The 15,468-nt window shown below is 40.2% G+C and overlaps 1 protein-coding gene across 1 annotated transcript in view; it reads right to left on the bottom strand.

Moving 5' to 3' along the window:
* Positions 1–15,468, bottom strand: part of LOC126428433 (unconventional myosin-Ib) — an 852,237-nt gene that overhangs the window by 116,589 nt on the left and 720,180 nt on the right. The gene's annotated exons all lie outside the window — the stretch shown is intronic.

The raw sequence follows: 15,468 nt of genomic DNA, 5'->3' as shown, positions 1-15,468 counted from the left end.
GTACAATTACTATGCCATTTATTTAGAGCACTGTTAAGGAATATATTATGCTGCCACCAGTGAACTTTGCAAAACTAGGTTAATTGGTGAAGCTTACTGATCACCATACAGCAAACAGCTCTGGTCAAAGCTATTGATGATTACTGATATTTATACATTCCAGCTATGTCTTGGATCTGGCTCCTGGAAAGGCAGTTGTCTGATGTTGTTGTTGCTGTAAAAACATTGTTATATACGAGGATAATCCCAAAAGTAAGGTCTCCTATTTTTTTAAGTACAGAACTCTGTTTGTGTGGCAGTTGGACACACTGTTATGAAGAACGCTTCACGTGCTGTGTGTAAACATGCGCACGCTGTGCTGAGGCACTCAGTCTTGGCTTGGCAGCCGTTGAGAATGGAGCTCCCGTTGGATGTTACTACCAAGTGCGAATTGCACGCAGTTATTTGGTTTTTGAACACAAAGGACACTGCGCCAATTGAAATCCATTGCCAATTGATGGAAGTGTATGGTGAGTTGTGCACGGATGTCAAAAATGTTTATAAGTGGTGTAGACAGTTTGCAGCCGGTCTGACCGAAATTCATGACAAACAAAGGAGTGGGAGACCATCAATTTCTGAGGAGACAGTGTTGAACAATGAGCAAAGCATGTATGAAGATTTGTGGATAGCCATGGATGATCTCTGCACTCACAGAATTTTAACAGAAACACTGAACTAACGGAAGTTGTGCGCAAGATGGGTGCCACACAAGTTGACTGAGGACCACATGCGGCAACAAGTTGATGCTTCCCGCGCATTTCTTCACTGCCTTGCAGCCGAACAGGACAACTTTCTGGACTCAGATGTCACAGGTGACGAAACCTGGGCATACCACTTTACACCTGAGACCAAGGAATAATCACACCAGTGGCGGCATCCTTCTTTGCCAAAGCCGTGGAAATTCAAACAAACACAGTCTGCTGGTAACGTCATGACAACCGTTTTTTGGGATCAGAAAGGGGTATTGTTGGTTGACTTTATGCCCACTGGGACCACAATTAATGCTGACAGGTACTGTGAGACTGAAAAAACTCAAACAAGCAATTCAGAACCGGAGAAGAGGAATGTTGAGCAAGGGCAGACACATTCTCCATGACAACGCTCGCCCACACATCACTCAGCAAACCATTGCTCTCCTGCAACAGTTTCAGTGGAACATAACCACCCAACCACCCTATAGTCCTGACTTGGTGCCCAGGGACTATCGCCTGTTCCCGAAGTTAAAAGAACATTTGGCTGGAAAGCGATTCATCTCTGACGACAAGGTGAAGGAAGAGGTTCGTAACTTCCTGAACAGCATGGCGGCGAGCTGGTATGACATGGACATACAAAAACTGCCACAGTGTCTACCAAAATGCATCAACAGAAGTGGTGATTATGTTGAAAAATAGCTAACAGTTCAAGGTGTAAACTGATGTAAACCATTGTAGAAATAACCACGTCTATGTACTTATAAGAAAATAGGAGACCTTGCTTTTAGGATTACCCTCATACGCTGAGCAGTTAGAAAAGTATGACCATCGACATACTATTGATATAAACCCATCTAGGTGATAGCAGCATTACGAATGACTGTTAGAAGAATGACTGTTAGTCAGGCCTCTCTGTCACATACAAATGGACCACAAAGTGAGTGTGCTGTCCACATGTAGAATGGGGAGGGTGCACGATCTATCTGAGTTTGACCGAGGCAGACTGTGATAGCCCGGAGGCTTGGCACGAGCATTTCGGAAACAGCACAACTTGTCGGCTGTTCGAGGAATGCTGTGGTCGGATGTCATAGGCTGGGCAGACTGGTAAAACAGGACAGGCGGTGAACTATAGTGGAACTAACAACAGAATTTAATGCTGGGCAGAGTACACGTGTGTCTGAACACACGGTGCACCAATTTCCTTACAATGGGCCTCCACAGCTGATGACCCTTGTATGTGTTAGTGTTGGCATGATTACAATGGCAACTACAACTGAAATGGGTACGTGACTATTGGCACAAGACACTGGCAGAGTGGGAGAGCATTGCATGGTCTGATGAATCCCAATACCTTCTTCATCATGACAATGGGAGAGAGTGAAACCATCACCTTCAGTGGAACAGCTCCTTGACACATGTACTGCGGGTCGGAGACAAGCTGGCAGCAGCTCCATTATGCTCTGGGGAACGTTCGCATGGGCATCCGTATGTCCACGGGAGCTCATGCAAGGCACTATGATGGCCAAAAAATATCATAACACTGGTTGCAGACTATGTACACCCCTTCATGACGATCATGTTTCCCGACGGCAGTGTCATTTTTCAGCAAGACAATGCACCATATCATGAGGACAGGAGTGTGGTTGACTCATTTGATGAACACGGTGATGAGTTCCAGCTGATGTGCAGCACCCCCAACTTTCTAGATCCGACCCCAACAGCATCAGAAATCATCACCCCCTGTCCCCAGAATTTATGGGAATCAGGTGACGTGTGTGCAGATGTGATGCCACCATCCTCCAGTGACCTATCAAGACCTCACTGCTTTCATAGCCTAACTTGTTGCTGCTGTTATCCATGCCAAAGGTGTATATGTTGGCTATTAGCTAAGTGGTCATAATTTTCTGGTTCATTATTGTGCACTGCCTGACAAAAAAATGAAATACCCAGAAGAATGGTTGGAAGTCAATGTAACTTCGTACACATACACTCCATTGGTTGGTAATTAAATGGTTAAAGCTGAAATTCTTTGTGAGAGGTAGAACAGCAACCAAAGAGCATTGGTGTTGTTCACGTTTAGTGTTGTTACAAGGCTTGGTAGGGTATTTAGAAGATCTGAACAGAGACAGATGTTCAGTGAGCACTTCGCAGAACAGAGATATTAAGGCATGGCATCTTTCAGTGAGCACTCTGCAGAACAGATATATTAAGGCGTAGCATCTTGCATTGCGCCTATGTAAGTAAGAGACAGAAGCAGGCAGACAGCTTCATACACGAGTCACGTCTCACATAACAGATACGCTCAGAAACAGTAGCTAGCTGCAAGTAGTTTTGGCTGTGGCTGAAAGGTGTCAGCATCTTATGAACTATGAAATTACCTAGTAGTTAAGACTGTATATTTGAGAAGCAAAACTGTATTTATTGCGATTATTGCAACTTCCATTAATTATTGCTAATTTGTTTAATTATTAGTGTGCATGATGTTGTGAATACAAAGTATTAAATAAGTGTATATTGTTATGTCTATTAACTGAGCACACATTAGTGTGAGAACTGTGTACTGAGAGAGTGAATCATACTCATGGGAAATTGTAAAGTGCATCTAGCCAGTTTATGGGACTGAGAAAACAAATAAGATACTTTCATGATAATTTTGTTATTTAAAGAGGGAATTATTTTGATAATTGTGGATTTCATAAATTTGTTCTTTTGACAAACTGTTCATAAAAACTTTTAAGTTGCAGTAGGTCAAAAGTAAAAGATGCAGAATTGCACAGTTTAATACTAATGTTGGACTGGTTACAATGTATATCAGTCAGTCAGAGGACATTACATTCGTTCATATTTTGTGGGTTAAGAGAACTGCTTTGTGAAACCTAAGGTGAGTTAGGATCTCAGGTGTGATCATGTTTCAATGTGTATATAAGTAGCTCTGAATAGATGTGAAAATTTTACGGGATAATGCTTAAAATTTGACCGTGTGGTGCTGCAAAGTGGATGTGGATGTATGAAAAAGACAAATACATGAAATTCTGATATTAATACGCAAACTGTGACTCTTGAATAACCAGACTTCGTGTGGTGTGTTATACAAGGCGCAACTGCAAACTGAACATTTGTACTGGACATATTGGGTAATATTTGAGTGAGCATTCTACCACAGACGATCCATTTCATCAAGCAGTGGAAAATCCAGGATGGAATGTAACAGTATTATGAAAAGGAAAGTTGCTACTCACCATATAGCAGAGATGCTGAGTTGCAGAGAGCCACAACAAAAAGATTGTCACAAATATAAGGCCTTTGTCAAAATTAGACGACACACACACACACACACACACACACACATACACACACACAGGACTGCAGTCATGTGTGTGAGAGTTGGAGAGTTGCATTTGTATTCTTTTTGTATAGCATCACCACTTATGGTCAGTAGCAACTTTATATCCCTCCGTTTTCAGACCACAAGTGGCCTACTGGGACCATCCAACCGCCGTGTCATCCTCAGGTGAGGATGCGCATAGGAGGGGCGCGTGGTCAGCACACCGCTCTCCCAGTCGTTAAGATGGTATTCTTGACCGAAGCCGTTACTAATTGGTGTAGCTCCTCAATTGGCATCACGAGGCTGAGTGCATCCCGAAAAATGGCAACAGTGCATGGTGGCCTGGATGGTCACCCATCCAAGTGCTGGCCAAGCCCGACAACGCTTAACTTCGGTGATCCTACGGGAACCAGCGTATCCACTGCAGCAAGGCCGTTGCCAGTGCAACTTTCCTTTTCATAATATTGTTACAATCTGTTTTGTAATCTTTTTAGCATTGGGTTCTGTTAACTACTATAAGCTGGCTATAACATGTAAATGTGATTGTGTTTTGAAGTCAAAATTATAACTTTGGATCAGCACACACCTGGCTGTGTTTTGTATCAAACTTGCAAACTAACTTTCAATTAATCATTCAGCTAACCTGATACTGAAAAAATTTGTAGCACCCGTTGGACTTGTGTAATGCTACTGGTTCTACTACAGCTTTCCCAGTAGAGGAACATTATTTGTTTTTAACAGGAAAAGAGAGTGGATCAGACTGCAGAGGTAGAAATCACTGCAAGCTGAGTGGAACATTATTTCTGTAGATTAAATACAAATAAATAAGTCAGTGCAAGTTGTCACATTGTCCTGTGATACGGCGTTATCAGCACCTGGGAGAGTTTGAAACAGAGTACTCTGTGGGTCTCCATTTGGCCAGCTGGTCAAATTGTGCACTATCCAGTTTTGTGGTCCATTTGTATGTGACAGAGGTCTGAGATTGGCACACTCATTACCCAGCTTGCACTGGACCATTCTTCCAATGTTTCAGAGAGGCACAGCAGTATTAATCTTGATGTCATGGTGTGGGCAGACAGTGATTAAGGGGATTCTGATGGCACAATGGCATCTTTGAGCGAAGATACTCTGGGGTGTTCAAAAAGTCTCTCCACAGTGCTGTATGATTGTTAGCCGCACATGCTGTATACCGCATTGGATATACCGAAATGAAACTCAGTGAAATACAAGTTATTAATTTATTGAGTATTCATTTTTACTTGCAAATTTTCACATTAAATGTTGAAAGTCCCCCCGTTGTTGAATACACAAGTCAATTCGTCTAATGATGTCTCCGAACACAAGTTGTAACATTTCTTCTGTAACAGAAGCAATGAAAGTGGATATTGTAGTTTTCAATTCATCGATGGATTTTGGACAGTTTTTATAGACAGTTGCTTTCACTGCACCCCAGAAGAAAAAGTCAGGTGGTGTTAGGTCAGACGATTGTGGAGGCCAAAGTCCCTGTGAAATTGTGCGATCACCAAAAACGTCAGCAAGCAGTGACATTAAAATGCGAGCTGTATGTGCGGTTGCACCATCTTGTTGAAAATAACCATTCAGAATTTCACTTAACACAAATTCTCCTATGAATGGGTACAGTATATCACTGCAGTATCATTGTGCATTTATTGTTTCGTTGAAAAATGTGGGACCCACAATCTGACGCCAAGACATTGCAATCCTAACTCCTATTTTCACAGAATGAAGTGGTTCCTCATGAATACACAATGGATTTGCAGCACTCCACATACCAGAATTTTGCGAGTTCATGTACCTGGATAAATGAAACCACACCTCATCAGTGAAAACATTTTGCCGGCTGCGGTGGCCGTGCGGTTCTAGGCACTTCAGTCCAGAACTGCGTGACTGCTACGGTTGCAGGTTCGAATCCTGCCTTGGGCATGGATGTGTGTGATGTCCTTAGGTTAGTTAGGTTTAAGTATTTCTAAGTTCTAGGGGACTGTGACCTCAGATGTTGAGTCCCATTGTGCTCAGAGCCATTTGAACCATTTTTTTGAAAACATTTCATTAAGAATATCCCTTCCATTTTGTTGAACAAAATTTTCGAACCATTTACAATAATGCAGTCTCTTGCCATGATCAGTATTTTTCAGTTGTTGCACGACTGTCACTTTGTATGAGAAAATTTCTAATTTTTTCCTTACAGCTGTGTTGGGCATTCCGACACTAACATCGATTTCCTGGGCAAGTTTTCTTACTGACTTGTTTGGACTCATGGACATTTTATCGGAAATATCGAGGAGTTTATCCTCAGACAAAATGCTAGGATGACCACTTCTCAGTGCATCTGTCACTGAAACTGTACTTTGAAATTTGTTAATCAAATCTCTCACAGCATCGCGATGTGGGAGTGTTGTCTCCGGAAAACTGAATTAAGTGTTTGACAAACTGAAACTGTGTATTTACCGCCAGCTTTGAACACAGACTAAAAACACATGTTCTTCAATGTTTAGCATTTTAACAGTGACAAAAATGAAACAAACTAACAAAGGAACTAAACTTAAATGTTCATGTCAACACGTAACGACACACACCAATGATACTACTGATGCTGGCTGAGAAAAACAAAACAGTGGAACGTTGGGAGAGTCCACTTGAAGGGAAGTAACCCAGGCAGGTGAACAATCATATGGCACATGCAGCTAACAATCAGACGGCACTGCGGAGAGACTTTATGAACACCCATATTATAATATGGATGTAACTTTTTTGCTTTCTTTTCTTTGTCTTTCCTTAGAGAGAGTTACAATAGTGCAAATTTTGTAATTTTGTTCCTATACATGTCATGCACTTGATATTTACGAAACTGTATTTTCCACTTTTTTTGTTGAGTACTTGCACATTTATTAACATACCATTGCTATTCAAAAAATATATATATATAATGACCTTGTGGATAACATCGGAAGTTCACTGAGGCTTTTTGCAGATGATGCTGTAGTATATTGAGAGGTTGTAACAATGGAAAATTGTACTGAAATGCAGGAGGATCTGCAACGAATTGACGCATGGTGCAGGGAATGGCAATTGAATCTCAATGTAGACAAACGTAATGTGCTGCGAATACATAGAAATATTATTTAGCTACAATATAGCAGGTCAGCAACTGGAAGCAGTTAATTCCATAAATTAGCTGGGAATAGGCATTAGGAGTGATTTAAAATGGAATGACCATATAAAATTAATCGTTGGTAAAGCAGATGCCAGACTGACATTCATTGGAAGAATCCTAAGGAAATGCAATCCAAATAGAAAGGAAGTAGGTTACAGTACACTTGTTTGCCCAGTACTTGAATACTGCTCACCGATGTGGGATCCGTGCCGGATAGGATTGATAGAAGAGTTAGAGAAGATCCAACGGAGAGCAGTGCATTTCATTACAGGATCATTTAGTAATTGCAAAAGCGTTATGGAGATGATAGATAAACTCCAGTGGAAGACTCTGCAAGAGAGAAACTCAGTAGTTCGGTACGGGCTTTTCTTGAAGTTTTGAGAACATACCTTCACCGAGAAGTTAAGCAGTATAGTGTTCTCTCCTATGTATATCTCGCAAAGAGAGCATGAGGATAAAATCAGAGAGATTAGAGCCCACACAGAGGTATACCAACAATCTTTCTTTCCACGAGCAATACGAGACTGGAATGGAAGGGAGAATCAATAGAAGTACTCAAAATACCCTCCGCCACACACTGTCAGGTGGCTTGCGGAGTATGAATGTAGATGTAGATTCCCACAAACATAATAATACAAAACGTGTAATTTCACATATGAGCTTGAGTATTGTAATTTGTGAAATATTCTGTGAGAGAAGTTGAACTTTCCAAATATATTGATAGGTGAAACAACAACACAAATGTCTGGAGGTGAGTAAGGGTTGGATGTCTGTGTTGTACGTGCGAGCAAAAGAGTGACATGTTAGTGTCCACTGGTTTTAAGACTGTTTTATCAGCATATTGAGGACGGTTTTGACAAACATCATGAACTTTACATAAAAAGTTCTCGGTTTACGTGATGCAGCAGGTAAACTAAAACTTTTTATGCACGGACTCTGTTGCAAAATACTTTGTAGCCATCGTGAACTTTAAATCCAAAAGATAAAATCACTAAGTGCTTCATATCGTGGACAGATATCTTGAAAAATAATGTTGAAAACATGGTGTTCAGCGAGTCTAGCCATGTGGTTGCTGTCTGGATGGTATCCGGTGTGTGCACTGTTTCGATGTGTACCACAGATTGCAAATTTAAAATGTAAAGATATTAATGTACTCTCATGTCGTGGACTGACATCTCATAAAGTGAACATGAATATTATGGTCTGTGGACAGTACAGTAAGATATCTGCTAAGTGGATGATTTTTGCTAAGCAGAGTGAACTGTGATCTTTATGATCACACCGATTATAGTGATTATACTATCATTTAGTGTGTCAGAAACTAATAAGATGTAAGCTAACTATTAGGACTGTGGAGAGACAATTACATTGAGATATATGCTTTCTGTAAACAGGGTAAACTGTAACTTTGTGGTAAGACAATTAACTTCTTACTGTGGATTAACATTTTGTTCAATAATAATTGGAACACCATTATATTGGGACTGTGAAGTAATGTGTTTAACAAGTGAATGGTTTCAGAGGCACACTGTGGAATGAGACATATGAAGTGCTCCTCTTTGATGATCAAGCAGTGCTGAGAAAATATTTAGAAGTGTTATGATGTTGACATACACCTGTGTTTTCTGGGTGAAGCTGGTCTGGTCTACATTGACAACTGCAGCTGCTACAGTCATTAAAGAGACTGTAAATATTGCATTTCCTTGCTGCATCTGCAAACGAACACTCATTGTTCAAAGGAAAGTTACTGTAGCAATCTTTACATGACTTACACTTATGGTTTACAGGCCAGGATTGCCGGATGAAGATGTGCTGAGGACATCAGTTAAGTAATTATTCATTGAACCTGCCTATTGTTAGGAAACTGTCCTTTCATGGACTAATGTCAGAAATATTTTTGTAATAACAGTATCATCTGTGCTGAAGGTACTCTTACTATGTCTACCTAGATAACATGCCTTAATTCCCAGGCATTTGAAATAATGTTTTCCGTGTTTCAAATATCAAACTAAAATTGATGTCATTTTTCAAATAACTTTCCATAACCAATATTACATTTGTTGAAAAGTACTTTATCTTTTACATCTACATCTACATCTACATTGATACTCCGCAAGCCACCCAACGGTGTGTGGCGGAGGGCACTTTACGTGCCACTGTCATTACCTCCCTTTCCTGTTCCAGTCGCGTATGGTTCGCGGGAAGAACGACTGTCTGAAAGCCTCCGTGCGCGCTCTAATCTCTCTAATTTTACATTCGTGATCTCCTCGGGAGGTATAAGTAGGGGGAAGCAATATATTCGATACCTCATCCAGAAACGCACCCTCTCGAAACCTGGCGAGCAAGCTACACCGCGATGCAGAGCGCCTCTCTTGCAGAGTCTGCCACTTGAGTTTATTAAACATCTCCGTAACGCTATCACGGTTACCAAATAACCCTGTGACAAAACGCGCCGCTCTTCTTTGGATCTTCTCTATCTCCTCCGTCAGACCGATCTGGTACGGATCCCACACTGATGAGCAATACTCAAGTATAGGTCGAACGAGTGTTTTGTAAGCCACCTCCTTTGTTGATGGACTACATTTTGTAAGCACTCTCCCAATGAATCTCAACCTGGTACCCGCCTTACCAACAATTAATTTTATATGATCATTCCACTTCAAATCGTTCCACACGCATACTCCCAGATATTTTACAGAATTCTTCCTTCATTCATATAAAACTTATGAGTACTACCTAACTATTGGCAGGATACAACATATTTCACTCTTTGTTTCTCTTCTCCTTTGGCTACCTATAAATGTTTAGTTGTAGTATATGTGAGTTTTACTCTCACATTTTGTTCACATGAAAAATTATACATCAAATTACATGTTGTTTATTGCAATGTACTGGTAAAATGTGCACCTCATATGGTATCCACCATTATGTCAGTTGCCTAGAGCCAATCAGAAAACAGTAGCTGTGCTTTAATTGAATCTGACAGAGACATGTTGCATGGAATTAGTTTATATATCAGATTTTGTAATGATATAGTATTCTAAAGCCATTGTGAGGCATTGCTTACTTGTTTGGTGAATACCAGTAACTAGCTCAGTCCACATGGGTGTAATATTTAATTCATTCTAGGAGTAGTTAAACTTCAAGGTTTTACAAAATTATTAAGACTTTTGTGGCCACTTGTTGACAAATTACCCGTTTGCTTCTCTCTCGGGTTCTTTGTCCGACATTCATTTGATAATTTTTCTGACATTTTGCCAGCACAAGTGACTGGCATTGTCGAAGCTTCACCCTCCATTGCCAATGGTGGACCAATCTACCACCAACATTAGAGAGTGAAGCTCTGACAATGCCAGCCATTTGTGGTGGTAAAATGCCAGACAAATCATCAAACAAACATTGGTCAAAGAACCCATCAAAGAAGCCAACAGGCAATTCTTTCATGGCTTTAGTTACTTCAAAATTTTCATACATGACATCTCATGTACATTTCATTGGAGACATATCATGTTTCCTCCACTTGTATTACATGAGCAATGTCATTCCTGGTAAGATTAATACTTGGAAGGGAAAGGGGGGGGGGGGGGGGGGTGTTCGTGCTTCATCTCACTTACTGTGTCCTCATTTTTACTTCTCGTGCAACAGTGTTGTGGTGACTAGTCAATAGGACAATGCTCATCCACACACGGCACGTGTGTCTGTGTACTTTCTGCATGATGTTGAAGTACTCCTGTGGCCAGCAAGATCACCAGGTCTCTCCCCAACACAATGTGTGAGACCCGTTCAGAAGTCAATTCCACCCCAATGCCAGTATCCAGGATATCAAGGATGTTTTTGGCCAGCTTGCCTCAGGAGACTATGCAATGGCTTTGTGACAACCTTCCCTGCAGAATTAGTGCATGCATCCAAGCAAGAGAGGGCGCAACATCATATTGAAAAGTGAGCCCTCATACTGCCAAATTCCTGCTAAATTTGGTTCAATTTCGTAATCACTGAAATAACATAACATAAGCTCTCAACCCATGAACTTTCATTTATTTTGCTCCTCCCCTCCTGGGTGCTTCACATGTTTTAGAAGTGACAGTTCAAGGAAAGAATACGAGGTATGTCCTCAAAGTAAGTTCCGTTTGGTTATATGAAAATGTGTGTAAAGACACAAAAAAAATATTTATTGTACAAAAATCTACAACTGTTAAACTACTTTTCTACATAGCTTCTGAAATTTTGTAGGCACTTGTCACAGTGTGGCACAAGTTTTTGTATGTCTTCTTCATAGAAGACTGTGTATTCAACCATGTGGTAACATGTTCTTTCAGCTCATCATCATCATTGAAGTGTTGACCACCAAGGACAGATTTGAGGTGTAAGAAGAGATGAAAGTTGCTAGGAGCGGTTGTGCTTAATCTTCTCTTCAATTGTGTGAACCAGTTCATCAGTAACCACAGATGGGCGTCCATTACATTCTTCATTATGCACTTGATCACATCCTTCATTAAACAGTCTGACCCATCTTCTAACCACTGAATCACTCATTGCATTTTGTTTGTAAGCCTCACAGATTTGCCAATGAATTTCCTTGAGTCAGAGTAATTGCTGCACATGCTCGGAACTGCGATTGTAGTGCTGCAGCCAATAGATATAGAAATGGAACTTACTTTGTGGATGACCCTCATATCTGGAGATTACCTCAGCTAAAGTACCTGTGGCGAGCCAATAAACTGCACCAAATGCAAAGAGCTGAGGACACTTGATGATGACAGAGATGATTAAAAGAATGTCTGCCACAAATTAACCTGCTTGTCCCTGATGAACAGATAGAGGTACTAAATGTAGTGTTTTAATTGCATCTCATCTAAAATCTCAGCAATGAAAAGGAAGCCTGAACGTCATATCTCAATGAGGAAATTGAAACTTTCAGCACAGGGTAGGAGCATGTAGAGGAACTCTGGCTCAAGTTTAAAACAATAGGTGACCATGCACTGGATAGATATGTACCCAGTATAAAAGTTCATAATGGTATGGAACCTCCTGGTATATACCGTACTTACTCGGTTTTTGTAATCCAAAAAACTACCTGTGACTTAGAATCGAGTACAAAGTAAGCGGAAGTTCTAAAAAATGTTGGTACGTGCCACCACAACTAACTTCTGCCGTCGAATATATGTAGCATTACACAGGCATGCTTTGCAGGCACAAAGATAAATACTGGCGCAAAATAAAAACTGGCGTCAGTAAATAAATTAAAAAGGTGGAAGACAAGCTTTTTGCTCCGCCCCGAGTTTCGACCACTGCATTTTCATACATTATCCAACGAAGTAAATACAAATTTTGCCAACTCTACAGTCTGAATTTTTTCCTACCTGTGAGAAGACATGGCTGCTAATAAGAACTTTTATGAATTGTGAATCACATGGAGTATTCTCTTCACCATAAGTACAATACGAATATAAACATTTTGCCATGTATTCTTTCGTGTTTCCTGCTATCTCATTTAAATCCTGTCTGCCCAATAAACTATGAAACTAGAGTGAGACAACAGCAAACGCGGAAGAATATGCATATCATGTCATGTTTATATTCGAATTATTCTTATGCCTAATAGTGATACAGTCAGAAATGAAGCACGGCAATTGACTAGATTTTTAAATCTAAGATGACTTTAGTTTCTGTGCAGAATGTAATGTACTAAAGAGGCGTCTGCAAAGATTTTCAAATGGAGAAAAATTTTCGCTAAACTCTGGTTCAGAACATCTTCTATCATACGCAGTCTATTATTTGGTTCTTGTTGATCACTATCAAAGAAAGCAGCACTGTAAGTAACAACAAATAGCAGTATCTTGCCATTGTTTCGCTAATGAGACGATTCCTCTCTCTCTTTTTTTTTTTTTAATTGTAAGCGGCGGTAGCGCGCACAAAAGCAAGCCATACCGTGAGCGGCGACAGGTTGTAAACACTCATTATCAGAATGTGACAAACAATGCATGACACAATACAGTAATGCATTTTCAGCTTAGAGTGACGTAAACACCTATAAAAAAGAGAACGGCACTTATCAGATCAAAGAAAAATAAGCAATCAATTACAACTAGATGAAGCAAATGAAAAAGGAAGGGTACCCGTATAAATACGGACGGAACACCTGATGCATAGCAATGGCTACCTGGTAAAGCTTAACTGCTAAGCTTACGACTCGGACCAAACTACTGTAGCTGTATCATCATTCATTCGACCTAAATTGTGTCTCGTATTACAATGGACCAACTTTGTTTTGATTTGGAGGTGAGGCCTAAAACTTTTCTCTCCCCTTGAATTTCGAGTCTCAAATTTCAGGTGCGGCTTAGACTCGGGAAAATTTTTTTTCCTTGATTTCGAGTCTCATTTTTCAGGTGCAGCTTAGATTCGAGTGCGGCTTAGATTCGAGTGTGGCTTAGATTCGAGTAAATATGGTAGTTACTGTAAAGAAACAGATTACTGCACATAGGTGTAAAACAAAGCATAGGGTTATAGACAGAGAGATGCTGAATGAAACGCATATGGCAGTCAAGAGAGCAATGTGTGAAGCCTTCAATGAGTACCATAGCAAAATATTGTCAAATGATCTTTCACAGAACCCAAGAAATTCTGGTCATTTGCAAAGGCTATTAGTGGCACCAAAGTTAGTGTCCAGTCCCTTCTGAATGAGACAGGAACTGTAATTGAGGGTATCAAAGCAAAACCTGAAATGCTTAACTCCATTTTCAAATGTTTCTTCACGAAGGAAAACCCAGGAGAATTGCCCCAATTTAATCCCTGTACCACTGAAAAAATGAATGAAATAAGTATTAGCATCAGACGTGTTGAGAAACAGCTGAAATCATTAAAATTAAACAAACCTCCAGGCCCCTATTGAATTGCTGTCAGGTTCTATACTGAATTTGCAGACGGGTTAGCTCCTCTTCTAACTATAATCATCATAGATTCCTTGAACAAAAAACTGTCACATTTCTCAGAAAAAGGCGCAGCTCACACCAGCCTACAAGAAGGGTAGTACAAGAGAGCCACAAAACTACCATTCTATATCCTTGACATCTATTTGTTGTAGAATCTTGTAACATATTCTGAGCTCAAACATAATGAGGTATCTTGAACAGAATGATCTTCCGAAGACATCGATCATATGAACCCCCACTCACAGTTTTCTCACATGACATACTAAAAGCTTTGGATCAAGGCAGCCAGATAGATCCAGTTATTTCTTGATTTCTGAAAAGCATTTGACTTGGTACTGTACCTATGCTTATTGTCAAAAGTACAATCATATGGGGTATCATGTGAAATTTGTGACTGGCTTGAGGACTTTTTGGTAGGGGAGAGTCATCAACAGATGTAGAAGTAACTTCAGGTATACCCAGAGAAGTGTGTTGCGACCCTCACTGTTCATATCGTATATTAATGACCATGCAGACAATATTGATAGTAAAATCAAGCTTTATGCAGATGATGCAATTATCTATGATGAAGTACTGTCTGAAAGAAGCTGCACAAATATTCAGTTGGATCTTGATAAGATTTCAATGTGGTGCAGCGATTGGCAACTTGCTCCAGTAGACCTTGGTTTATTGGTAGGATACGGGGGAAGTCTATGAAGGAGATAGCTTACAAATCACTCGTGAAACCAGTTCTAGAATACTGCTGAAGTGTGTGGGACCTGAACCAGACAGGACTAACACGGGATATTGAACATATACAGACAAGTGCAGCATGAATGGTCACATCTTTGTTTAATCTGTGGGAGAGTGTCACAGAGAAACTGAAGGAACTGGACTAGCAGACTCTTGAAGACAAATATCCTGAGAAAGTCTATTAACGAAGTTTCAAGAAGCATATTTAAATGATTACTCTAGGAATATACCACAATCCCCTACATACTGCTCACATAGGGATTGTGAGGATAAGATTAGAGTAATTAATGTACGCATAGAGGCATTCAAACAAATCATTCTTCCCACTATCCATAAGTGAATGGGACAGGAAGAAACTCTAATAACTGGTACAATGGTGCATACCCTCAGCCAAGCACCTCAAAGTGGTTTGCAGAGTACAGATATAGATGTAGATGTAGAAGTTTTAAAAACAAAAATTTTCTAAATCTCCTAAAATTATTCGAGTACAACTTCAGTTCGCTGAAACTACTTAGGCACGACAGGTATGGGCATTGGACAAAAATTGTTCTGTGTCATTATCAGGAACAGTGCAGT

The sequence above is a fragment of the Schistocerca serialis genome, chromosome 12 (genome assembly GCF_023864345.2).
Source record: "Schistocerca serialis cubense isolate TAMUIC-IGC-003099 chromosome 12, iqSchSeri2.2, whole genome shotgun sequence".
Taxonomy (NCBI): Eukaryota; Metazoa; Arthropoda; class Insecta; order Orthoptera; family Acrididae; genus Schistocerca; species Schistocerca serialis.
The sequence above is the reverse complement of the archived record's forward strand: the minus strand, read 5'-3'. Positions and strand labels throughout refer to the sequence as shown.